Source organism: Hoplias malabaricus, chromosome 15 (assembly GCF_029633855.1).
Source record: "Hoplias malabaricus isolate fHopMal1 chromosome 15, fHopMal1.hap1, whole genome shotgun sequence".
Taxonomy (NCBI): domain Eukaryota; kingdom Metazoa; phylum Chordata; class Actinopteri; order Characiformes; family Erythrinidae; genus Hoplias; species Hoplias malabaricus.
Window position 1 is genome coordinate 27,404,088 of NC_089814.1, and position 25,775 is coordinate 27,429,862.

Below are 25,775 nucleotides of genomic sequence, written 5' to 3' on the forward strand. Positions count from 1 at the left end.
GACTGTAGCATACAATCTTCACAATCGGAGCCTAAAGCAACAAAGCTTACAGCACCTAGTGTTCCCTGGCAGTCTCCATTCCAAGTACTAACTAAGCCCACAAGATCGGGATTTGTAAGAGCGCTATGGCCATAAGCAATGACTGTTGGCTGTAAAGGACTGTTCTGAGAGTAACTCTTGTTACAGAGCTGCTTGTAAACTAAAAATCCTCACAACTCAAATTAAAATGATTGGCTTTGCAGTGTTTTTTGTTTATTTGTTTTTTTCATTTGTTTGTTTATTTTTTATTCATTTATTGTTTATCTGTTTATTTCTTTTTAGTTTTGCTCGTCTCTTGTGCTTAAATGACTGTAGCATACAATCTTCACAATCGGAGCCTAAAGCTAAAGAGCTTACAGCACCTAGTGTTCAATGCAACAGCAATGACTGTTGGCTGTTAGAGGACTGTTCTAAGAGTAACTCTTGTTACAGAGCTGCTTGTAAACTAAAAAGCCTCACAACTCAAGTTAAAATGATTGGCTTTGCAGTGTTTTTTGTTTATTTGTTTTTTTCATTTGTTTGTTTATTTTTTATTCATTTATTGTTTATTTGTTTATTTCTTTTTAGTTTTGCTCGTCTCTTGTGTTTAAATGACTGTAGCATACAATCTTCACAATCGGAGCCTAAAGCAACAAAGCTTACAGCACCTAGTGTTCCCTGGCAGTCTCCATTCCAAGTACTAACTAAGCCCACAAGATCGGGATTTGTAAGAGCGCTATGGCCATAAGCAATGACTGTTGGCTGTAGAGGACTGCTCTGAGAGTAACTCTTGTTACAGAGCTGCTTGTAAACTAAAAAGCCTCACAACTCAAATTAAAATGATTGGCTTTGCAGTGTTTTTTGTTTATTTGTTTTTTTCATTTGTTTGTTTATTTTTTATTCATTTATTGTTTATCTGTTTATTTCTTTTTAGTTTTGCTCGTCTCTTGTGTTTAAATGACTGTAGCATACAATCTTCACAATCGGAGCCTAAAGCTAAAGAGCTTACAGCACCTAGTGTTCAGTGCAACAGCAATGACTGTTGGCTGTTAGAGGACTGTTCTAAGAGTAACTCTTGTTACAGAGCTGCTTGTAAACTAAAAAGCCTCACAACTCAAGTTAAAATGATTGGCTTTGCAGTGTTTTTTGTTTATTTGTTTTTTTCATTTGTTTGTTTATTTTTTATTCATTTATTGTTTATTTGTTTATTTCTTTTTAGTTTTGCTCGTCTCTTGTGTTTAAATGACTGTAGCATACAATCTTCACAATCGGAGCCTAGAGCTAAAGAGCTTACAGCACCTAGTGTTCAATGCAACAGCAATGACTTTTGGCTGTTAGAGGACTGTTCTAAGAGTAACTCTTGTTTACAGAGCTGCTTGTAAACTAAAAAGCCTCACAACTCAAGTTAAAATGATTGGCTTTGCAGTGTTTTTTGTTTATTTGTTTTTTTCATTTGTTTGTTTATTTTTTATTCATTTATTGTTTATTTGTTTATTTCTTTTGAGTTTTGCTCGTCTCTTGTGTTTAAATGACTGTAGCATACAATCTTCACAATCGGAGCCTAAAGCTAAAGAGCTTACAGCACCTAGTGTTCAATGCAACAGCAATGACTGTTGGCTGTTAGAGGACTGTTCTAAGAGTAACTCTTGTTACAGAGCTGCTTGTAAACTAAAAAGCCTCACAACTCAAGTTAAAATGATTGGCTTTGCAGTGTTTTTTGTTTATTTGTTTTTTTCATTTGTTTGTTTATTTTTTATTCATTTATTGTTTATTTGTTTATTTCTTTTTAGTTTTGCTCGTCTCTTGTGTTTAAATGACTGTAGCATACAATCTTCACAATCGGAGCCTAAAGCAACAAAGCTTACAGCACCTAGTGTTCCCTGGCAGTCTCCATTCCAAGTACTAACTAAGCCCACAAGATCGAGATTTGTAAGAGCGCTATGGCCATAAGCAATGACTGTTGGCTGTAGAGGACTGTTCTGAGAGTAACTCTTGTTACAGAGCTGCTTGTAAACTAAAAAGCCTCACAACTCAAATTAAAATGATTGGCTTTGCAGTGTTTTTTGTTTATTTGTTTTTTTCATTTGTTTGTTTATTTTTTATTCATTTATTGTTTATCTGTTTATTTCTTTTTAGTTTTGCTCGTCTCTTGTGCTTAAATGACTGTAGCATACAATCTTCACAATCGGAGCCTAAAGCTAAAGAGCTTACAGCACCTAGTGTTCAATGCAACAGCAATGACTGTTGGCTGTTAGAGGACTGTTCTAAGAGTAACTCTTGTTACAGAGCTGCTTGTAAACTAAAAAGCCTCACAACTCAAGTTAAAATGATTGGCTTAGCAGTGTTTTTTGTTTATTTGTTTTTTTCATTTGTTTGTTTATTTTTTATTCATTTATTGTTTATTTGTTTATTTCTTTTTAGTTTTGCTCGTCTCTTGTGTTTAAATGACTGTAGCATACAATCTTCACAATCGGAGCCTAAAGCAACAAAGCTTACAGCACCTAGTGTTCCCTGGCAGTCTCCATTCCAAGTACTAACTAAGCCCACAAGATCGGGATTTGTAAGAGCGCTATGGCCATAAGCAATGACTGTTGGCTGTAAAGGACTGTTCTGAGAGTAACTCTTGTTACAGAGCTGCTTGTAAACTAAAAATCCTCACAACTCAAATTAAAATGATTGGCTTTGCAGTGTTTTTTGTTTATTTGTTTTTTTCATTTGTTTGTTTATTTTTTATTCATTTATTGTTTATCTGTTTATTTCTTTTTAGTTTTGCTCGTCTCTTGTGCTTAAATGACTGTAGCATACAATCTTCACAATCGGAGCCTAAAGCTAAAGAGCTTACAGCACCTAGTGTTCAATGCAACAGCAATGACTGTTGGCTGTTAGAGGACTGTTCTAAGAGTAACTCTTGTTACAGAGCTGCTTGTAAACTAAAAAGCCTCACAACTCAAGTTAAAATGATTGGCTTTGCAGTGTTTTTTGTTTATTTGTTTTTTTCATTTGTTTGTTTATTTTTTATTCATTTATTGTTTATTTGTTTATTTATTTTTAGTTTTGCTCGTCTCTTGTGTTTAAATGACTGTAGCATACAATCTTCACAATCGGAGCCTAAAGCAACAAAGCTTACAGCACCTAGTGTTCCCTGGCAGTCTCCATTCCAAGTACTAACTAAGCCCACAAGATCGGGATTTGTAAGAGCGCTATGGCCATAAGCAATGACTGTTGGCTGTAGAGGACTGTTCTGAGAGTAACTCTTGTTACAGAGCTGCTTGTAAACTAAAAAGCCTCACAACTCAAATTAAAATGATTGGCTTTGCAGTGTTTTTTGTTTATTTGTTTTTTTCATTTGTTTGTTTATTTTTTATTCATTTATTGTTTATCTGTTTATTTCTTTTTAGTTTTGCTCGTCTCTTGTGTTTAAATGACTGTAGCATACAATCTTCACAATCGGAGCCTAAAGCTAAAGAGCTTACAGCACCTAGTGTTCAGTGCAACAGCAATGACTGTTGGCTGTTAGAGGACTGTTCTAAGAGTAACTCTTGTTACAGAGCTGCTTGTAAACTAAAAAGCCTCACAACTCAAGTTAAAATGATTGGCTTTGCAGTGTTTTTTGTTTATTTGTTTTTTTCATTTGTTTGTTTATTTTTTATTCATTTATTGTTTATTTGTTTATTTCTTTTTAGTTTTGCTCGTCTCTTGTGTTTAAATGACTGTAGCATACAATCTTCACAATCGGAGCCTAGAGCTAAAGAGCTTACAGCACCTAGTGTTCAATGCAACAGCAATGACTTTTGGCTGTTAGAGGACTGTTCTAAGAGTAACTCTTGTTTACAGAGCTGCTTGTAAACTAAAAAGCCTCACAACTCAAGTTAAAATGATTGGCTTTGCAGTGTTTTTTGTTTATTTGTTTTTTTCATTTGTTTGTTTATTTTTTATTCATTTATTGTTTATTTGTTTATTTCTTTTGAGTTTTGCTCGTCTCTTGTGTTTAAATGACTGTAGCATACAATCTTCACAATCGGAGCCTAAAGCTAAAGAGCTTACAGCACCTAGTGTTCAATGCAACAGCAATGACTGTTGGCTGTTAGAGGACTGTTCTAAGAGTAACTCTTGTTACAGAGCTGCTTGTAAACTAAAAAGCCTCACAACTCAAGTTAAAATGATTGGCTTTGCAGTGTTTTTTGTTTATTTGTTTTTTTCATTTGTTTGTTTATTTTTTATTCATTTATTGTTTATTTGTTTATTTCTTTTTAGTTTTGCTCGTCTCTTGTGTTTAAATGACTGTAGCATACAATCTTCACAATCGGAGCCTAAAGCAACAAAGCTTACAGCACCTAGTGTTCCCTGGCAGTCTCCATTCCAAGTACTAACTAAGCCCACAAGATCGGGATTTGTAAGAGCGCTATGGCCATAAGCAATGACTGTTGGCTGTAGAGGACTGTTCTGAGAGTAACTCTTGTTACAGAGCTGCTTGTAAACTAAAAAGCCTCACAACTCAAATTAAAATGATTGGCTTTGCAGTGTTTTTTGTTTATTTGTTTTTTTCATTTGTTTGTTTATTTTTTATTCATTTATTGTTTATCTGTTTATTTCTTTTTAGTTTTGCTCGTCTCTTGTGCTTAAATGACTGTAGCATACAATCTTCACAATCGGAGCCTAAAGCTAAAGAGCTTACAGCACCTAGTGTTCAATGCAACAGCAATGACTGTTGGCTGTTAGAGGACTGTTCTAAGAGTAACTCTTGTTACAGAGCTGCTTGTAAACTAAAAAGCCTCACAACTCAAGTTAAAATGATTGGCTTAGCAGTGTTTTTTGTTTATTTGTTTTTTTCATTTGTTTGTTTATTTTTTATTCATTTATTGTTTATTTGTTTATTTCTTTTTAGTTTTGCTCGTCTCTTGTGTTTAAATGACTGTAGCATACAATCTTCACAATCGGAGCCTAAAGCAACAAAGCTTACAGCACCTAGTGTTCCCTGGCAGTCTCCATTCCAAGTACTAACTAAGCCCACAAGATCGGGATTTGTAAGAGCGCTATGGCCATAAGCAATGACTGTTGGCTGTAAAGGACTGTTCTGAGAGTAACTCTTGTTACAGAGCTGCTTGTAAACTAAAAATCCTCACAACTCAAATTAAAATGATTGGCTTTGCAGTGTTTTTTGTTTATTTGTTTTTTTCATTTGTTTGTTTATTTTTTATTCATTTATTGTTTATCTGTTTATTTCTTTTTAGTTTTGCTCGTCTCTTGTGCTTAAATGACTGTAGCATACAATCTTCACAATCGGAGCCTAAAGCTAAAGAGCTTACAGCACCTAGTGTTCAATGCAACAGCAATGACTGTTGGCTGTTAGAGGACTGTTCTAAGAGTAACTCTTGTTACAGAGCTGCTTGTAAACTAAAAAGCCTCACAACTCAAGTTAAAATGATTGGCTTTGCAGTGTTTTTTGTTTATTTGTTTTTTTCATTTGTTTGTTTATTTTTTATTCATTTATTGTTTATTTGTTTATTTATTTTTAGTTTTGCTCGTCTCTTGTGTTTAAATGACTGTAGCATACAATCTTCACAATCGGAGCCTAAAGCAACAAAGCTTACAGCACCTAGTGTTCCCTGGCAGTCTCCATTCCAAGTAGTAACTAAGCCCACAAGATCGGGATTTGTAAGAGCGCTATGGCCATAAGCAATGACTGTTGGCTGTAGAGGACTGTTCTGAGAGTAACTCTTGTTACAGAGCTGCTTGTAAACTAAAAAGCCTCACAACTCAAATTAAAATGATTGGCTTTGCAGTGTTTTTTGTTTATTTGTTTTTTTCATTTGTTTGTTTATTTTTTATTCATTTATTGTTTATCTGTTTATTTCTTTTTAGTTTTGCTCGTCTCTTGTGTTTAAATGACTGTAGCATACAATCTTCACAATCGGAGCCTAAAGCTAAAGAGCTTACAGCACCTAGTGTTCAGTGCAACAGCAATGACTGTTGGCTGTTAGAGGACTGTTCTAAGAGTAACTCTTGTTACAGAGCTGCTTGTAAACTAAAAAGCCTCACAACTCAAGTTAAAATGATTGGCTTTGCAGTGTTTTTTGTTTATTTGTTTTTTTCATTTGTTTGTTTATTTTTTATTCATTTATTGTTTATTTGTTTATTTCTTTTTAGTTTTGCTCGTCTCTTGTGTTTAAATGACTGTAGCATACAATCTTCACAATCGGAGCCTAGAGCTAAAGAGCTTACAGCACCTAGTGTTCAATGCAACAGCAATGACTTTTGGCTGTTAGAGGACTGTTCTAAGAGTAACTCTTGTTTACAGAGCTGCTTGTAAACTAAAAAGCCTCACAACTCAAGTTAAAATGATTGGCTTTGCAGTGTTTTTTGTTTATTTGTTTTTTTCATTTGTTTGTTTATTTTTTATTCATTTATTGTTTATTTGTTTATTTCTTTTGAGTTTTGCTCGTCTCTTGTGTTTAAATGACTGTAGCATACAATCTTCACAATCGGAGCCTAAAGCTAAAGAGCTTACAGCACCTAGTGTTCAATGCAACAGCAATGACTGTTGGCTGTTAGAGGACTGTTCTAAGAGTAACTCTTGTTACAGAGCTGCTTGTAAACTAAAAAGCCTCACAACTCAAGTTAAAATGATTGGCTTTGCAGTGTTTTTTGTTTATTTGTTTTTTTCATTTGTTTGTTTATTTTTTATTCATTTATTGTTTATTTGTTTATTTCTTTTTAGTTTTGCTCGTCTCTTGTGTTTAAATGACTGTAGCATACAATCTTCACAATCGGAGCCTAAAGCAACAAAGCTTACAGCACCTAGTGTTCCCTGGCAGTCTCCATTCCAAGTACTAACTAAGCCCACAAGATCGGGATTTGTAAGAGCGCTATGGCCATAAGCAATGACTGTTGGCTGTAGAGGACTGTTCTGAGAGTAACTCTTGTTACAGAGCTGCTTGTAAACTAAAAAGCCTCACAACTCAAATTAAAATGATTGGCTTTGCAGTGTTTTTTGTTTATTTGTTTTTTTCATTTGTTTGTTTATTTTTTATTCATTTATTGTTTATCTGTTTATTTCTTTTTAGTTTTGCTCGTCTCTTGTGCTTAAATGACTGTAGCATACAATCTTCACAATCGGAGCCTAAAGCTAAAGAGCTTACAGCACCTAGTGTTCAATGCAACAGCAATGACTGTTGGCTGTTAGAGGACTGTTCTAAGAGTAACTCTTGTTACAGAGCTGCTTGTAAACTAAAAAGCCTCACAACTCAAGTTAAAATGATTGGCTTAGCAGTGTTTTTTGTTTATTTGTTTTTTTCATTTGTTTGTTTATTTTTTATTCATTTATTGTTTATTTGTTTATTTCTTTTTAGTTTTGCTCGTCTCTTGTGTTTAAATGACTGTAGCATACAATCTTCACAATCGGAGCCTAAAGCAACAAAGCTTACAGCACCTAGTGTTCCCTGGCAGTCTCCATTCCAAGTACTAACTAAGCCCACAAGATCGGGATTTGTAAGAGCGCTATGGCCATAAGCAATGACTGTTGGCTGTAAAGGACTGTTCTGAGAGTAACTCTTGTTACAGAGCTGCTTGTAAACTAAAAATCCTCACAACTCAAATTAAAATGATTGGCTTTGCAGTGTTTTTTGTTTATTTGTTTTTTTCATTTGTTTGTTTATTTTTTATTCATTTATTGTTTATCTGTTTATTTCTTTTTAGTTTTGCTCGTCTCTTGTGCTTAAATGACTGTAGCATACAATCTTCACAATCGGAGCCTAAAGCTAAAGAGCTTACAGCACCTAGTGTTCAATGCAACAGCAATGACTGTTGGCTGTTAGAGGACTGTTCTAAGAGTAACTCTTGTTACAGAGCTGCTTGTAAACTAAAAAGCCTCACAACTCAAGTTAAAATGATTGGCTTTGCAGTGTTTTTTGTTTATTTGTTTTTTTCATTTGTTTGTTTATTTTTTATTCATTTATTGTTTATTTGTTTATTTATTTTTAGTTTTGCTCGTCTCTTGTGTTTAAATGACTGTAGCATACAATCTTCACAATCGGAGCCTAAAGCAACAAAGCTTACAGCACCTAGTGTTCCCTGGCAGTCTCCATTCCAAGTACTAACTAAGCCCACAAGATCGGGATTTGTAAGAGCGCTATGGCCATAAGCAATGACTGTTGGCTGTAGAGGACTGTTCTGAGAGTAACTCTTGTTACAGAGCTGCTTGTAAACTAAAAAGCCTCACAACTCAAATTAAAATGATTGGCTTTGCAGTGTTTTTTGTTTATTTGTTTTTTTCATTTGTTTGTTTATTTTTTATTCATTTATTGTTTATCTGTTTATTTCTTTTTAGTTTTGCTCGTCTCTTGTGCTTAAATGACTGTAGCATACAATCTTCACAATCGGAGCCTAAAGCTAAAGAGCTTACAGCACCTAGTGTTCAATGCAACAGCAATGACTGTTGGCTGTTAGAGGACTGTTCTAAGAGTAACTCTTGTTACAGAGCTGCTTGTAAACTAAAAAGCCTCACAACTCAAGTTAAAATGATTGGCTTAGCAGTGTTTTTTGTTTATTTGTTTTTTTCATTTGTTTGTTTATTTTTTATTCATTTATTGTTTATTTGTTTATTTCTTTTTAGTTTTGCTCGTCTCTTGTGTTTAAATGACTGTAGCATACAATCTTCACAATCGGAGCCTAAAGCAAAAAAGCTTACAGCACCTAGTGTTCCCTGGCAGTCTCCATTCCAAGTACTAACTAAGCCCACAAGATCGGGATTTGTAAGAGCGCTATGGACATAAGCAATGACTGTTGGCTGTTAGAGGACTGTTCTAAGAGTAACTCTTGTTACAGAGCTGCTTGTAAACTAAAAAGCCTCACAACTCAAGTTAAAATGATTGGCTTTGCAGTGTTTTTTGTTTATTTGTTTTTTTCATTTGTTTGTTTTTTTTTTATTCATTTATTGTTTATTTGTTTATTTCTTTTTAGTTTTGCTCGTCTCTTGTGTTTAAATGACTGTAGCATACAATCTTCACAATCGGAGCCTAAAGCTAAAGAGCTTACAGCACCTAGTGTTCAGTGCAACAGCAATGACTGTTGGCTGTTAGAGGACTGTTCTAAGAGTAACTCTTGTTACAGAGCTGCTTGTAAACTAAAAAGCCTCACAACTCAAGTTAAAATGATTGGCTTTGCAGTGTTTTTTGTTTATTTGTTTTTTTCATTTGTTTGTTTATTTTTTATTCATTTATTGTTTATTTGTTTATTTCTTTTTAGTTTTGCTCGTCTCTTGTGTTTAAATGACTGTAGCATACAATCTTCACAATCGGAGCCTAGAGCTAAAGAGCTTACAGCACCTAGTGTTCAATGCAACAGCAATGACTTTTGGCTGTTAGAGGACTGTTCTAAGAGTAACTCTTGTTTACAGAGCTGCTTGTAAACTAAAAAGCCTCACAACTCAAGTTAAAATGATTGGCTTTGCAGTGTTTTTTGTTTATTTGTTTTTTTCATTTGTTTGTTTATTTTTTATTCATTTATTGTTTATTTGTTTATTTCTTTTGAGTTTTGCTCGTCTCTTGTGTTTAAATGACTGTAGCATACAATCTTCACAATCGGAGCCTAAAGCTAAAGAGCTTACAGCACCTAGTGTTCAATGCAACAGCAATGACTGTTGGCTGTTAGAGGACTGTTCTAAGAGTAACTCTTGTTACAGAGCTGCTTGTAAACTAAAAAGCCTCACAACTCAAGTTAAAATGATTGGCTTTGCAGTGTTTTTTGTTTATTTGTTTTTTTCATTTGTTTGTTTATTTTTTATTCATTTATTGTTTATTTGTTTATTTCTTTTTAGTTTTGCTCGTCTCTTGTGTTTAAATGACTGTAGCATACAATCTTCACAATCGGAGCCTAAAGCAACAAAGCTTACAGCACCTAGTGTTCCCTGGCAGTCTCCATTCCAAGTACTAACTAAGCCCACAAGATCGGGATTTGTAAGAGCGCTATGGCCATAAGCAATGACTGTTGGCTGTAGAGGACTGTTCTGAGAGTAACTCTTGTTACAGAGCTGCTTGTAAACTAAAAAGCCTCACAACTCAAATTAAAATGATTGGCTTTGCAGTGTTTTTTGTTTATTTGTTTTTTTCATTTGTTTGTTTATTTTTTATTCATTTATTGTTTATCTGTTTATTTCTTTTTAGTTTTGCTCGTCTCTTGTGCTTAAATGACTGTAGCATACAATCTTCACAATCGGAGCCTAAAGCTAAAGAGCTTACAGCACCTAGTGTTCAATGCAACAGCAATGACTGTTGGCTGTTAGAGGACTGTTCTAAGAGTAACTCTTGTTACAGAGCTGCTTGTAAACTAAAAAGCCTCACAACTCAAGTTAAAATGATTGGCTTAGCAGTGTTTTTTGTTTATTTGTTTTTTTCATTTGTTTGTTTATTTTTTATTCATTTATTGTTTATTTGTTTATTTCTTTTTAGTTTTGCTCGTCTCTTGTGTTTAAATGACTGTAGCATACAATCTTCACAATCGGAGCCTAAAGCAACAAAGCTTACAGCACCTAGTGTTCCCTGGCAGTCTCCATTCCAAGTACTAACTAAGCCCACAAGATCGGGATTTGTAAGAGCGCTATGGCCATAAGCAATGACTGTTGGCTGTAAAGGACTGTTCTGAGAGTAACTCTTGTTACAGAGCTGCTTGTAAACTAAAAATCCTCACAACTCAAATTAAAATGATTGGCTTTGCAGTGTTTTTTGTTTATTTGTTTTTTTCATTTGTTTGTTTATTTTTTATTCATTTATTGTTTATCTGTTTATTTCTTTTTAGTTTTGCTCGTCTCTTGTGCTTAAATGACTGTAGCATACAATCTTCACAATCGGAGCCTAAAGCTAAAGAGCTTACAGCACCTAGTGTTCAATGCAACAGCAATGACTGTTGGCTGTTAGAGGACTGTTCTAAGAGTAACTCTTGTTACAGAGCTGCTTGTAAACTAAAAAGCCTCACAACTCAAGTTAAAATGATTGGCTTTGCAGTGTTTTTTGTTTATTTGTTTTTTTCATTTGTTTGTTTATTTTTTATTCATTTATTGTTTATTTGTTTATTTCTTTTTAGTTTTGCTCGTCTCTTGTGTTTAAATGACTGTAGCATACAATCTTCACAATCGGAGCCTAAAGCAACAAAGCTTACAGCACCTAGTGTTCCCTGGCAGTCTCCATTCCGAGTACTAACTAAGCCCACAAGATCGGGATTTGTAAGAGCGCTATGGCCATAAGCAATGACTGTTGGCTGTAGAGGACTGCTCTGAGAGTAACTCTTGTTACAGAGCTGCTTGTAAACTAAAAAGCCTCACAACTCAAATTAAAATGATTGGCTTTGCAGTGTTTTTTGTTTATTTGTTTTTTTCATTTGTTTGTTTATTTTTTATTCATTTATTGTTTATCTGTTTATTTCTTTTTAGTTTTGCTCGTCTCTTGTGTTTAAATGACTGTAGCATACAATCTTCACAATCGGAGCCTAAAGCTAAAGAGCTTACAGCACCTAGTGTTCAGTGCAACAGCAATGACTGTTGGCTGTTAGAGGACTGTTCTAAGAGTAACTCTTGTTACAGAGCTGCTTGTAAACTAAAAAGCCTCACAACTCAAGTTAAAATGATTGGCTTTGCAGTGTTTTTTGTTTATTTGTTTTTTTCATTTGTTTGTTTATTTTTTATTCATTTATTGTTTATTTGTTTATTTCTTTTTAGTTTTGCTCGTCTCTTGTGTTTAAATGACTGTAGCATACAATCTTCACAATCGGAGCCTAGAGCTAAAGAGCTTACAGCACCTAGTGTTCAATGCAACAGCAATGACTGTTGGCTGTTAGAGGACTGTTCTAAGAGTAACTCTTGTTTACAGAGCTGCTTGTAAACTAAAAAGCCTCACAACTCAAGTTAAAATGATTGGCTTTGCAGTGTTTTTTGTTTATTTGTTTTTTTCATTTGTTTGTTTATTTTTTATTCATTTATTGTTTATTTGTTTATTTCTTTTGAGTTTTGCTCGTCTCTTGTGTTTAAATGACTGTAGCATACAATCTTCACAATCGGAGCCTAAAGCAACAAAGCTTACAGCACCTAGTGTTCCCTGGCAGTCTCCATTCCAAGTACTAACTAAGCCCACAAGATCGGGATTTGTAAGAGCGCTATGGCCATAAGCAATGACTGTTGGCTGTAGAGGACTGTTCTGAGAGTAACTCTTGTTACAGAGCTGCTTGTAAACTAAAAAGCCTCACAACTCAAATTAAAATGATTGGCTTTGCAGTGTTTTTTGTTTATTTGTTTTTTTTCATTTGTTTGTTTATTTTTTATTCATTTATTGTTTATCTGTTTATTTCTTTTTAGTTTTGCTCGTCTCTTGTGCTTAAATGACTGTAGCATACAATCTTCACAATCGGAGCCTAAAGCTAAAGAGCTTACAGCACCTAGTGTTCAATGCAACAGCAATGACTGTTGGCTGTTAGAGGACTGTTCTAAGAGTAACTCTTGTTACAGAGCTGCTTGTAAACTAAAAAGCCTCACAACTCAAGTTAAAATGATTGGCTTTGCAGTGTTTTTTGTTTATTTGTTTTTTTCATTTGTTTGTTTATTTTTTATTCATTTATTGTTTATTTGTTTATTTCTTTTTAGTTTTGCTCGTCTCTTGTGTTTAAATGACTGTAGCATACAATCTTCACAATCGGAGCCTAAAGCAACAAAGCTTACAGCACCTAGTGTTCCCTGGCAGTCTCCATTCCGAGTACTAACTAAGCCCACAAGATCGGGATTTGTAAGAGCGCTATGGCCATAAGCAATGACTGTTGGCTGTAGAGGACTGCTCTGAGAGTAACTCTTGTTACAGAGCTGCTTGTAAACTAAAAAGCCTCACAACTCAAATTAAAATGATTGGCTTTGCAGTGTTTTTTGTTTATTTGTTTTTTTCATTTGTTTGTTTATTTTTTATTCATTTATTGTTTATCTGTTTATTTCTTTTTAGTTTTGCTCGTCTCTTGTGTTTAAATGACTGTAGCATACAATCTTCACAATCGGAGCCTAAAGCTAAAGAGCTTACAGCACCTAGTGTTCAGTGCAACAGCAATGACTGTTGGCTGTTAGAGGACTGTTCTAAGAGTAACTCTTGTTACAGAGCTGCTTGTAAACTAAAAAGCCTCACAACTCAAGTTAAAATGATTGGCTTTGCAGTGTTTTTTGTTTATTTGTTTTTTTCATTTGTTTGTTTATTTTTTATTCATTTATTGTTTATTTGTTTATTTCTTTTTAGTTTTGCTCGTCTCTTGTGTTTAAATGACTGTAGCATACAATCTTCACAATCGGAGCCTAGAGCTAAAGAGCTTACAGCACCTAGTGTTCAATGCAACAGCAATGACTGTTGGCTGTTAGAGGACTGTTCTAAGAGTAACTCTTGTTTACAGAGCTGCTTGTAAACTAAAAAGCCTCACAACTCAAGTTAAAATGATTGGCTTTGCAGTGTTTTTTGTTTATTTGTTTTTTTCATTTGTTTGTTTATTTTTTATTCATTTATTGTTTATTTGTTTATTTCTTTTGAGTTTTGCTCGTCTCTTGTGTTTAAATGACTGTAGCATACAATCTTCACAATCGGAGCCTAAAGCAACAAAGCTTACAGCACCTAGTGTTCCCTGGCAGTCTCCATTCCAAGTACTAACTAAGCCCACAAGATCGGGATTTGTAAGAGCGCTATGGCCATAAGCAATGACTGTTGGCTGTAGAGGACTGTTCTGAGAGTAACTCTTGTTACAGAGCTGCTTGTAAACTAAAAAGCCTCACAACTCAAATTAAAATGATTGGCTTTGCAGTGTTTTTTGTTTATTTGTTTTTTTTCATTTGTTTGTTTATTTTTTATTCATTTATTGTTTATCTGTTTATTTCTTTTTAGTTTTGCTCGTCTCTTGTGCTTAAATGACTGTAGCATACAATCTTCACAATCGGAGCCTAAAGCTAAAGAGCTTACAGCACCTAGTGTTCAATGCAACAGCAATGACTGTTGGCTGTTAGAGGACTGTTCTAAGAGTAACTCTTGTTACAGAGCTGCTTGTAAACTAAAAAGCCTCACAACTCAAGTTAAAATGATTGGCTTTGCAGTGTTTTTTGTTTATTTGTTTTTTTCATTTGTTTGTTTATTTTTTATTCATTTATTGTTTATTTGTTTATTTCTTTTTAGTTTTGCTCGTCTCTTGTGTTTAAATGACTGTAGCATACAATCTTCACAATCGGAGCCTAAAGCAACAAAGCTTACAGCACCTAGTGTTCCCTGGCAGTCTCCATTCCAAGTACTAACTAAGCCCACAAGATCGGGATTTGTAAGAGCGCTATGGCCATAAGCAATGACTGTTGGCTGTAAAGGACTGTTCTGAGAGTAACTCTTGTTACAGAGCTGCTTGTAAACTAAAAATCCTCACAACTCAAATTAAAATGATTGGCTTTGCAGTGTTTTTTGTTTATTTGTTTTTTTCATTTGTTTGTTTATTTTTTATTCATTTATTGTTTATCTGTTTATTTCTTTTTAGTTTTGCTCGTCTCTTGTGTTTAAATGACTGTAGCATACAATCTTCACAATCGGAGCCTAAAGCTAAAGAGCTTACAGCACCTAGTGTTCAATGCAACAGCAATGACTGTTGGCTGTTAGAGGACTGTTCTAAGAGTAACTCTTGTTACAGAGCTGCTTGTAAACTAAAAAGCCTCACAACTCAAGTTAAAATGATTGGCTTTGCAGTGTTTTTTGTTTATTTGTTTTTTTCATTTGTTTGTTTATTTTTTATTCATTTATTGTTTATTTGTTTATTTCTTTTTAGTTTTGCTCGTCTCTTGTGTTTAAATGACTGTAGCATACAATCTTCACAATCGGAGCCTAAAGCTAAAGAGCTTACAGCACCTAGTGTTCAATGCAACAGCAATGACTGTTGGCTGTTAGAGGACTGTTCTAAGAGTAACTCTTGTTACAGAGCTGCTTGTAAACTAAAAAGCCTCACAACTCAAGTTAAAATGATTGGCTTTGCAGTGTTTTTTGTTTATTTGTTTTTTTCATTTGTTTGTTTATTTTTTATTCATTTATTGTTTATTTGTTTATTTCTTTTTAGTTTTGCTCGTCTCTTGTGTTTAAATGACTGTAGCATACAATCTTCACAATCGGAGCCTAAAGCAACAAAGCTTACAGCACCTAGTGTTCCCTGGCAGTCTCCATTCCAAGTACTAACTAAGCCCACAAGATCGGGATTTGTAAGAGCGCTATGGCCATAAGCAATGACTGTTGGCTGTAGAGGACTGCTCTGAGAGTAACTCTTGTTACAGAGCTGCTTGTAAACTAAAAAGCCTCACAACTCAAATTAAAATGATTGGCTTTGCAGTGTTTTTTGTTTATTTGTTTTTTTCATTTGTTTGTTTATTTTTTATTCATTTATTTTTTATCTGTTTATTTCTTTTTAGTTTTGCTCGTCTCTTGTGTTTAAATGACTGTAGCATACAATCTTCACAATCGGAGCCTAAAGCTAAAGAGCTTACAGCACCTAGTGTTCAATGCAACAGCAATGACTGTTGGCTGTTAGAGGACTGTTCTAAGAGTAACTCTTGTTACAGAGCTGCTTGTAAACTAAAAAGCCTCACAACTCAAGTTAAAATGATTGGCTTTGCAGTGTTTTTTGTTTATTTGTTTTTTTCATTTGTTTGTTTATTTTTTATTCATTTATTGTTTATTTGTTTATTTCTTTTTAGTTTTGCTCGTCTCTTGTGTTTAAATGACTGTAGCATACAATCTTCACAATCGGAGCCTAAAGCTAAAGAGCTTACAGCACCTAGTGTTCAATGCAACAGCAATGACTGTTGGCTGTTAGAGGACTGTTCTAAGAGTAACTCTTGTTACAGAGCTGCTTGTAAACTAAAAAGCCTCACAACTCAAGTTAAAATGATTGGCTTTGCAGTGTTTTTTGTTTATTTGTTTTTTTCATTTGTTTGTTTATTTTTTATTCATTTATTGTTTATTTGTTTATTTCTTTTTAGTTTTGCTCGTCTCTTGTGTTTAAATGACTGTAGCATACAATCTTCACAATCGGAGCCTAAAGCAACAAAGCTTACAGCACCTAGTGTTCCCTGGCAGTCTCCATTCCAAGTACTAACTAAGCCCACAAGATCGGGATTTGTAAGAGCGCTATGGCCATAAGCAATGACTGTTGGCTGTAGAGGACTGCTCTGAGAGTAACTCTTGTTACAGAGCTGCTTGTAAACTAAAAAGCCTCACAACTCAAATTAAAATGATTGGCTTTGCAGTGTTTTTTGTTTATTTGTTTTTTTCATTTGTTTGTTTATTTTTTATTCATTTATTTTTTATCTGTTTATTTCTTTTTAGTTTTGCTCGTCTCTTGTGTTTAAATGACTGTAGCATACAATCTTCACAATCGGAGCCTAAAGCTAAAGAGCTTACAGCACCTAGTGTTCAATGCAACAGCAATGACTGTTGGCTGTTAGAGGACTGTTCTAAGAGTAACTCTTGTTACAGAGCTGCTTGTAAACTAAAAAGCCTCACAACTCAAGTTAAAATGATTGGCTTTGCAGTGTTTTTTGTTTATTTGTTTTTTTCATTTGTTTGTTTATTTTTTATTCATTTATTGTTTATTTGTTTATTTCTTTTTAGTTTTGCTCGTCTCTTGTGTTTAAATGACTGTAGCATACAATCTTCACAATCGGAGCCTAAAGCTAAAGAGCTTACAGCACCTAGTGTTCAATGCAACAGCAATGACTGTTGGCTGTTAGAGGACTGTTCTAAGAGTAACTCTTGTTACAGAGCTGCTTGTAAACTAAAAAGCCTCACAACTCAAGTTAAAATGATTGGCTTTGCAGTGTTTTTTGTTTATTTGTTTTTTTCATTTGTTTGTTTATTTTTTATTCATTTATTGTTTATTTGTTTATTTCTTTTTAGTTTTGCTCGTCTCTTGTGTTTAAATGACTGTAGCATACAATCTTCACAATCGGAGCCTAAAGCTAAAGAGCTTACAGCACCTAGTGTTCAATGCAACAGCAATGACTGTTGGCTGTTAGAGGACTGTTCTAAGAGTAACTCTTGTTACAGAGCTGCTTGTAAACTAAAAAGCCTCACAACTCAAGTTAAAATGATTGGCTTTGCAGTGTTTTTTGTTTATTTGTTTTTTTCATTTGTTTGTTTATTTTTTATTCATTTATTGTTTATTTGTTTATTTCTTTTTAGTTTTGCTCGTCTCTTGTGTTTAAATGACTGTAGCATACAATCTTCACAATCGGAGCCTAAAGCAACAAAGCTTACAGCACCTAGTGTTCCCTGGCAGTCTCCATTCCAAGTACTAACTAAGCCCACAAGATCGGGATTTGTAAGAGCGCTATGGCCATAAGCAATGACTGTTGGCTGTAGAGGACTGTTCTGAGAGTAACTCTTGTTACAGAGCTGCTTGTAAACTAAAAAGCCTCACAACTCAAATTAAAATGATTGGCTTTGCAGTGTTTTTTGTTTATTTGTTTTTTTCATTTGTTTGTTTATTTTTTATTCATTTATTGTTTATCTGTTTATTTCTTTTTAGTTTTGCTCGTCTCTTGTGCTTAAATGACTGTAGCATACAATCTTCACAATCGGAGCCTAAAGCTAAAGAGCTTACAGCACCTAGTGTTCAATGCAACAGCAATGACTGTTGGCTGTTAGAGGACTGTTCTAAGAGTAACTCTTGTTACAGAGCTGCTTGTAAACTAAAAAGCCTCACAACTCAAGTTAAAATGATTGGCTTAGCAGTGTTTTTTGTTTATTTGTTTTTTTCATTTGTTTGTTTATTTTTTATTCATTTATTGTTTATTTGTTTATTTCTTTTTAGTTTTGCTCGTCTCTTGTGTTTAAATGACTGTAGCATACAATCTTCACAATCGGAGCCTAAAGCAACAAAGCTTACAGCACCTAGTGTTCCCTGGCAGTCTCCATTCCAAGTACTAACTAAGCCCACAAGATCGGGATTTGTAAGAGCGCTATGGCCATAAGCAATGACTGTTGGCTGTAAAGGACTGTTCTGAGAGTAACTCTTGTTACAGAGCTGCTTGTAAACTAAAAATCCTCACAACTCAAATTAAAATGATTGGCTTTGCAGTTTTTTTTGTTTATTTGTTTTTTTCATTTGTTTGTTTATTTTTTATTCATTTATTGTTTATCTGTTTATTTCTTTTTAGTTTTGCTCGTCTCTTGTGCTTAAATGACTGTAGCATACAATCTTCACAATCGGAGCCTAAAGCTAAAGAGCTTACAGCACCTAGTGTTCAATGCAACAGCAATGACTGTTGGCTGTTAGAGGACTGTTCTAAGAGTAACTCTTGTTACAGAGCTGCTTGTAAACTAAAAAGCCTCACAACTCAAGTTAAAATGATTGGCTTTGCAGTGTTTTTTGTTTATTTGTTTTTTTCATTTGTTTGTTTATTTTTTATTCATTTATTGTTTATTTGTTTATTTCTTTTTAGTTTTGCTCGTCTCTTTTGTTTAAATGACTGTAGCATACAATCTTCACAATCGGAGCCTAAAGCTAAAGAGCTTACAGCACCTAGTGTTCCCTGGCAGTCTCCATTCCAAGTACTAACTAAGCCCACAAGATCGGGATTTGTAAGAGCGCTATGGCCATAAGCAATGACTGTTGGCTGTAGAGGACTGTTCTGAGAGTAACTCTTGTTACAGAGCTGCTTGTAAACTAAAAAGCCTCACAACTCAAATTAAAATGATTGGCTTTGCAGTGTTTTTTGTTTATTTGTTTTTTTCATTTGTTTGTTTATTTTTTATTCATTTATTGTTTATTTGTTTATTTCTTTTTAGTTTTGCTCGTCTCTTGTGTTTAAATGACTGTAGCATACAATCTTCACAATCGGAGCCTAAAGCTAAAGAGCTTACAGCACCTAGTGTTCAATGCAACAGCAATGACTGTTGGCTGTTAGAGGACTGTTCTAAGAGTAACTCTTGTTACAGAGCTGCTTGTAAACTAAAAAGCCTCACAACTCAAGTTAAAATGATTGGCTTTGCAGTGTTTTTTGTTTATTTGTTTTTTTCATTTGTTTGTTTATTTTTTATTCATTTATTGTTTATTTGTTTATTTCTTTTTAGTTTTGCTCGTCTCTTGTGTTTAAATGACTGTAGCATACAATCTTCACAATCGGAGCCTAAAGCAACAAAGCTTACAGCACCTAGTGTTCCCTGGCAGTCTCCATTCCAAGTACTAACTAAGCCCACAAGATCGGGATTTGTAAGAGCGCTATGGCCATAAGCAATGACTGTTGGCTGTAGAGGACTGCTCTGAGAGTAACTCTTGTTACAGAGCTGCTTGTAAACTAAAAAGCCTCACAACTCAAATTAAAATGATTGGCTTTGCAGTGTTTTTTGTTTATTTGTTTTTTTCATTTGTTTGTTTATTTTTTATTCATTTATTTTTTATCTGTTTATTTCTTTTTAGTTTTGCTCGTCTCTTGTGTTTAAATGACTGTAGCATACAATCTTCACAATCGGAGCCTAAAGCTAAAGAGCTTACAGCACCTAGTGTTCAATGCAACAGCAATGACTGTTGGCTGTTAGAGGACTGTTCTAAGAGTAACTCTTGTTACAGAGCTGCTTGTAAACTAAAAAGCCTCACAACTCAAGTTAAAATGATTGGCTTTGCAGTGTTTTTTGTTTATTTGTTTTTTTCATTTGTTTGTTTATTTTTTATTCATTTATTGTTTATTTGTTTATTTCTTTTTAGTTTTGCTCGTCTCTTGTGTTTAAATGACTGTAGCATACAATCTTCACAATCGGAGCCTAAAGCTAAAGAGCTTACAGCACCTAGTGTTCAATGCAACAGCAATGACTGTTGGCTGTTAGAGGACTGTTCTAAGAGTAACTCTTGTTACAGAGCTGCTTGTAAACTAAAAAGCCTCACAACTCAAGTTAAAATGATTGGCTTTGCAGTGTTTTTTGTTTATTTGTTTTTTTCATTTGTTTGTTTATTTTTTATTCATTTATTGTTTATTTGTTTATTTCTTTTTAGTTTTGCTCGTCTCTTGTGTTTAAATGACTGTAGCATACAATCTTCACAATCGGAGCCTAAAGCAACAAAGCTTACAGCACCTAGTGTTCCCTGGCAGTCTCCATTCCAAGTACTAACTAAGCCCACAAGATCGGGATTTGTAAGAGCGCTATGGCCATAAGCAATGACTGTTGGCTGTAGAGGACTGTTCTGAGAGTAACTCTTGTTACAGAGCTGCTTGTAAACTAAAAAGCCTCACAACTCAAATTAAAATGATTGGCTTTGCAGTGTTTTTTGTTTATTTGTTTTTTTCATTTGTTTGTTTATTTTTTATTCATTTATTGTTTATCTGTTTATTTCTTTTTAGTTTTGCTCGTCTCTTGTGCTTAAATGACTGTAGCATACAATCTTCACAATCGGAGCCTAAAGCTAAAGAGCTTACAGCACCTAGTGTTCAATGCAACAGCAATGACTGTTGGCTGTTAGAGGACTGTTCTAAGAGTAACTCTTGTTACAGAGCTGCTTGTAAACTAAAAAGCCTCACAACTCAAGTTAAAATGATTGGCTTAGCAGTGTTTTTTGTTTATTTGTTTTTTTCATTTGTTTGTTTATTTTTTATTCATTTATTGTTTATTTGTTTATTTCTTTTTAGTTTTGCTCGTCTCTTGTGTTTAAATGACTGTAGCATACAATCTTCACAATCGGAGCCTAAAGCAACAAAGCTTACAGCACCTAGTGTTCCCTGGCAGTCTCCATTCCAAGTACTAACTAAGCCCACAAGATCGGGATTTGTAAGAGCGCTATGGCCATAAGCAATGACTGTTGGCTGTAAAGGACTGTTCTGAGAGTAACTCTTGTTACAGAGCTGCTTGTAAACTAAAAATCCTCACAACTCAAATTAAAATGATTGGCTTTGCAGTTTTTTTTGTTTATTTGTTTTTTTCATTTGTTTGTTTATTTTTTATTCATTTATTGTTTATCTGTTTATTTCTTTTTAGTTTTGCTCGTCTCTTGTGCTTAAATGACTGTAGCATACAATCTTCACAATCGGAGCCTAAAGCTAAAGAGCTTACAGCACCTAGTGTTCAATGCAACAGCAATGACTGTTGGCTGTTAGAGGACTGTTCTAAGAGTAACTCTTGTTACAGAGCTGCTTGTAAACTAAAAAGCCTCACAACTCAAGTTAAGATGATTGGCTTTGCAGTGTTTTTTGTTTATTTGTTTTTTTCATTTGTTTGTTTATTTTTTATTCATTTATTGTTTATTTGTTTATTTCTTTTTAGTTTTGCTCGTCTCTTTTGTTTAAATGACTGTAGCATACAATCTTCACAATCGGAGCCTAAAGCAACAAAGCTTACAGCACCTAGTGTTCCCTGGCAGTCTCCATTCCAAGTACTAACTAAGCCCACAAGATCGGGATTTGTAAGAGCGCTATGGCCATAAGCAATGACTGTTGGCTGTAGAGGACTGCTCTGAGAGTAACTCTTGTTACAGAGCTGCTTGTAAACTAAAAAGCCTCACAACTCAAATTAAAATGATTGTTTGTGCAGTGTTTTTTGTTTATTTGTTTTTTTCATTTGTTTGTTTATTTTTTATTCATTTATTGTTTATCTGTTTATTTCTTTTTAGTTTTGCTCGTCTCTTGTGTTTAAATGACTGTAGCATACAATCTTCACAATCGGAGCCTAAAGCTAAAGAGCTTACAGCACCTAGTGTTCAATGCAACAGCAATGACTGTTGGCTGTTAGAGGACTGTTCTAAGAGTAACTCTTGTTACAGAGCTGCTTGTAAACTAAAAAGCCTCACAACTCAAGTTAAAATGATTGGCTTTGCAGTGTTTTTTGTTTATTTGTTTTTTTCATTTGTTTGTTTATTTTTTATTCATTTATTGTTTATTTGTTTATTTATTTTTAGTTTTGCTCGTCTCTTGTGTTTAAATGACTGTAGCATACAATCTTCACAATCGGAGCCTAAAGCTAAAGAGCTTACAGCACCTAGTGTTCAATGCAACAGCAATGACTGTTGGCTGTTAGAGGACTGTTCTAAGAGTAACTCTTGTTACAGAGCTGCTTGTAAACTAAAAAGCCTCACAACTCAAGTTAAAATGATTGGCTTTGCAGTGTTTTTTGTTTATTTGTTTTTTTCATTTGTTTGTTTATTTTTTATTCATTTATTGTTTATTTGTTTATTTCTTTTTAGTTTTGCTCGTCTCTTGTGTTTAAATGACTGTAGCATACAATCTTCACAATCGGAGCCTAAAGCAACAAAGCTTACAGCACCTAGTGTTCCCTGGCAGTCTCCATTCCAAGTACTAACTAAGCCCACAAGATCGGGATTTGTAAGAGCGCTATGGCCATAAGCAATGACTGTTGGCTGTAGAGGACTGTTCTGAGAGTAACTCTTGTTACAGAGCTGCTTGTAAACTAAAAAGCCTCACAACTCAAATTAAAATGATTGGCTTTGCAGTGTTTTTTGTTTATTTGTTTTTTTCATTTGTTTGTTTATTTTTTATTCATTTATTGTTTATCTGTTTATTTCTTTTTAGTTTTGCTCGTCTCTTGTGCTTAAATGACTGTAGCATACAATCTTCACAATCGGAGCCTAAAGCTAAAGAGCTTACAGCACCTAGTGTTCAATGCAACAGCAATGACTGTTGGCTGTTAGAGGACTGTTCTAAGAGTAACTCTTGTTACAGAGCTGCTTGTAAACTAAAAAGCCTCACAACTCAAGTTAAAATGATTGGCTTAGCAGTGTTTTTTGTTTATTTGTTTTTTTCATTTGTTTGTTTATTTTTTATTCATTTATTGTTTATTTGTTTATTTCTTTTTAGTTTTGCTCGTCTCTTGTGTTTAAATGACTGTAGCATACAATCTTCACAATCGGAGCCTAAAGCTAAAGAGCTTACAGCACCTAGTGTTCAATGCAACAGCAATGACTGTTGGCTGTTAGAGGACTGTTCTAAGAGTAACTCTTGTTACAGAGCTGCTTGTAAACTAAAAAGCCTCACAACTCAAGTTAAAATGATTGGCTTTGCAGTGTTTTTTGTTTATTTGTTTTTTTCATTTGTTTGTTTATTTTTTATTCATTTATTGTTTATTTGTTTATTTCTTTTTAGTTTTGCTCGTCTCTTGTGTTTAAATGACTGTAGCATACAATCTTCACAATCGGAGCCTAAAGCAAAAAAGCTTACAGCACCTAGTGTTCCCTGGCAGTCTCCATTCCAAGTACTAACTAAGCCCACAAGATCGGGATTTGTAAAAGCGCTATGGCCATAAGCAATGGCTGTTGGCTGTTAGAGGACTGTTCTAAGAGTAACTCTTGTTACAGAGCTGCTTGTAAACTAAAAAGCCTCACAACTCAAGTTAAAATGATTGGCTTTGCAGTGTTTTTTGTTTATTTGTTTTTTTCATTTGTTTGTTTATTTTTTATTCATTTATTGTTTATTTGTTTATTTCTTTTTAGTTTTGCTCGTCTCTTGTGTTTAAATGACTGTAGCATACAATCTTCACAATCGGAGCCTAAAGCAACAAAGCTTACAGCACCTAGTGTTCCCTGGCAGTCTCCATTCCAAGTACTAACTAAGCCCACAAGATCGGGATTTGTAAGAGCGCTATGGCCATAAGCAATGACTGTTGGCTGTAGAGGACTGCTCTGAGAGTAACTCTTGTTACAGAGCTGCTTGTAAACTAAAAAGCCTCACAACTCAAATTAAAATGATTGGCTTTGCAGTGTTTTTTGTTTATTTGTTTTTTTCATTTGTTTGTTTATTTTTTATTCATTTATTGTTTATCTGTTTATTTCTTTTTAGTTTTGCTCGTCTCTTGTGTTTAAATGACTGTAGCATACAATCTTCACAATCGGAGCCTAAAGTTAAGAGCTTACAGCACCTAGTGTTCAGTGCAACAGCAATGACTGTTGGCTGTTAGAGGACTGTTCTAAGAGTAACTCTTGTTACAGAGCTGCTTGTAAACTAAAAAGCCTCACAACTCAAGTTAAAATGATTGGCTTTGCAGTGTTTTTTGTTTATTTGTTTTTTTCATTTGTTTGTTTATTTTTTATTCATTTATTGTTTATTTGTTTATTTCTTTTTAGTTTTGCTCGTCTCTTGTGTTTAAATGACTGTAGCATACAATCTTCACAATCGGAGCCTAGAGCTAAAGAGCTTACAGCACCTAGTGTTCAATGCAACAGCAATGACTGTTGGCTGTTAGAGGACTGTTCTAAGAGTAACTCTTGTTACAGAGCTGCTTGTAAACTAAAAAGCCTCACAACTCAAGTTAAAATGATTGGCTTTGCAGTGTTTTTTGTTTATTTGTTTTTTTCATTTGTTTGTTTATTTTTTATTCATTTATTGTTTATTTGTTTATTTCTTTTTAGTTTTGCTCGTCTCTTGTGTTTAAATGACTGTAGCATACAATCTTCACAATCGGAGCCTAAAGCAACAAAGCTTACAGCACCTAGTGTTCCCTGGCAGTCTCCATTCCAAGTACTAACTAAGCCCACAAGATCGGGATTTGTAAGAGCGCTATGGCCATAAGCAATGACTGTTGGCTGTAGAGGACTGTTCTGAGAGTAACTCTTGTTACAGAGCTGCTTGTAAACTAAAAAGCCTCACAACTCAAGTTAAAATGATTGGCTTTGCAGTGTTTTTTGTTTATTTGTTTTTTTCATTTGTTTGTTTATTTTTTATTCATTTATTGTTTATTTGTTTATTTCTTTTTAGTTTTGCTCGTCTCTTGTGTTTAAATGACTGTAGCATACAATCTTCACAATCGGAGCCTAAAGCAACAAAGCTTACAGCACCTAGTGTTCCCTGGCAGTCTCCATTCCAAGTACTAACTAAGCCCACAAGATCGGGATTTGTAAGAGCGCTATGGCCATAAGCAATGACTGTTGGCTGTAGAGGACTGCTCTGAGAGTAACTCTTGTTACAGAGCTGCTTGTAAACTAAAAAGCCTCACAACTCAAATTAAAATGATTGGCTTTGCAGTGTTTTTTGTTTATTTGTTTTTTTCATTTGTTTGTTTATTTTTTATTCATTTATTGTTTATCTGTTTATTTCTTTTTAGTTTTGCTCGTCTCTTGTGTTTAAATGACTGTAGCATACAATCTTCACAATCGGAGCCTAAAGTTAAGAGCTTACAGCACCTAGTGTTCAGTGCAACAGCAATGACTGTTGGCTGTTAGAGGACTGTTCTAAGAGTAACTCTTGTTACAGAGCTGCTTGTAAACTAAAAAGCCTCACAACTCAAGTTAAAATGATTGGCTTTGCAGTGTTTTTTGTTTATTTGTTTTTTTCATTTGTTTGTTTATTTTTTATTCATTTATTGTTTATTTGTTTATTTCTTTTTAGTTTTGCTCGTCTCTTGTGTTTAAATGACTGTAGCATACAATCTTCACAATCGGAGCCTAGAGCTAAAGAGCTTACAGCACCTAGTGTTCAATGCAACAGCAATGACTGTTGGCTGTTAGAGGACTGTTCTAAGAGTAACTCTTGTTACAGAGCTGCTTGTAAACTAAAAAGCCTCACAACTCAAGTTAAAATGATTGGCTTTGCAGTGTTTTTTGTTTATTTGTTTTTTTCATTTGTTTGTTTATTTTTTATTCATTTATTGTTTATTTGTTTATTTCTTTTTAGTTTTGCTCGTCTCTTGTGTTTAAATGACTGTAGCATACAATCTTCACAATCGGAGCCTAAAGCAACAAAGCTTACAGCACCTAGTGTTCCCTGGCAGTCTCCATTCCAAGTACTAACTAAGCCC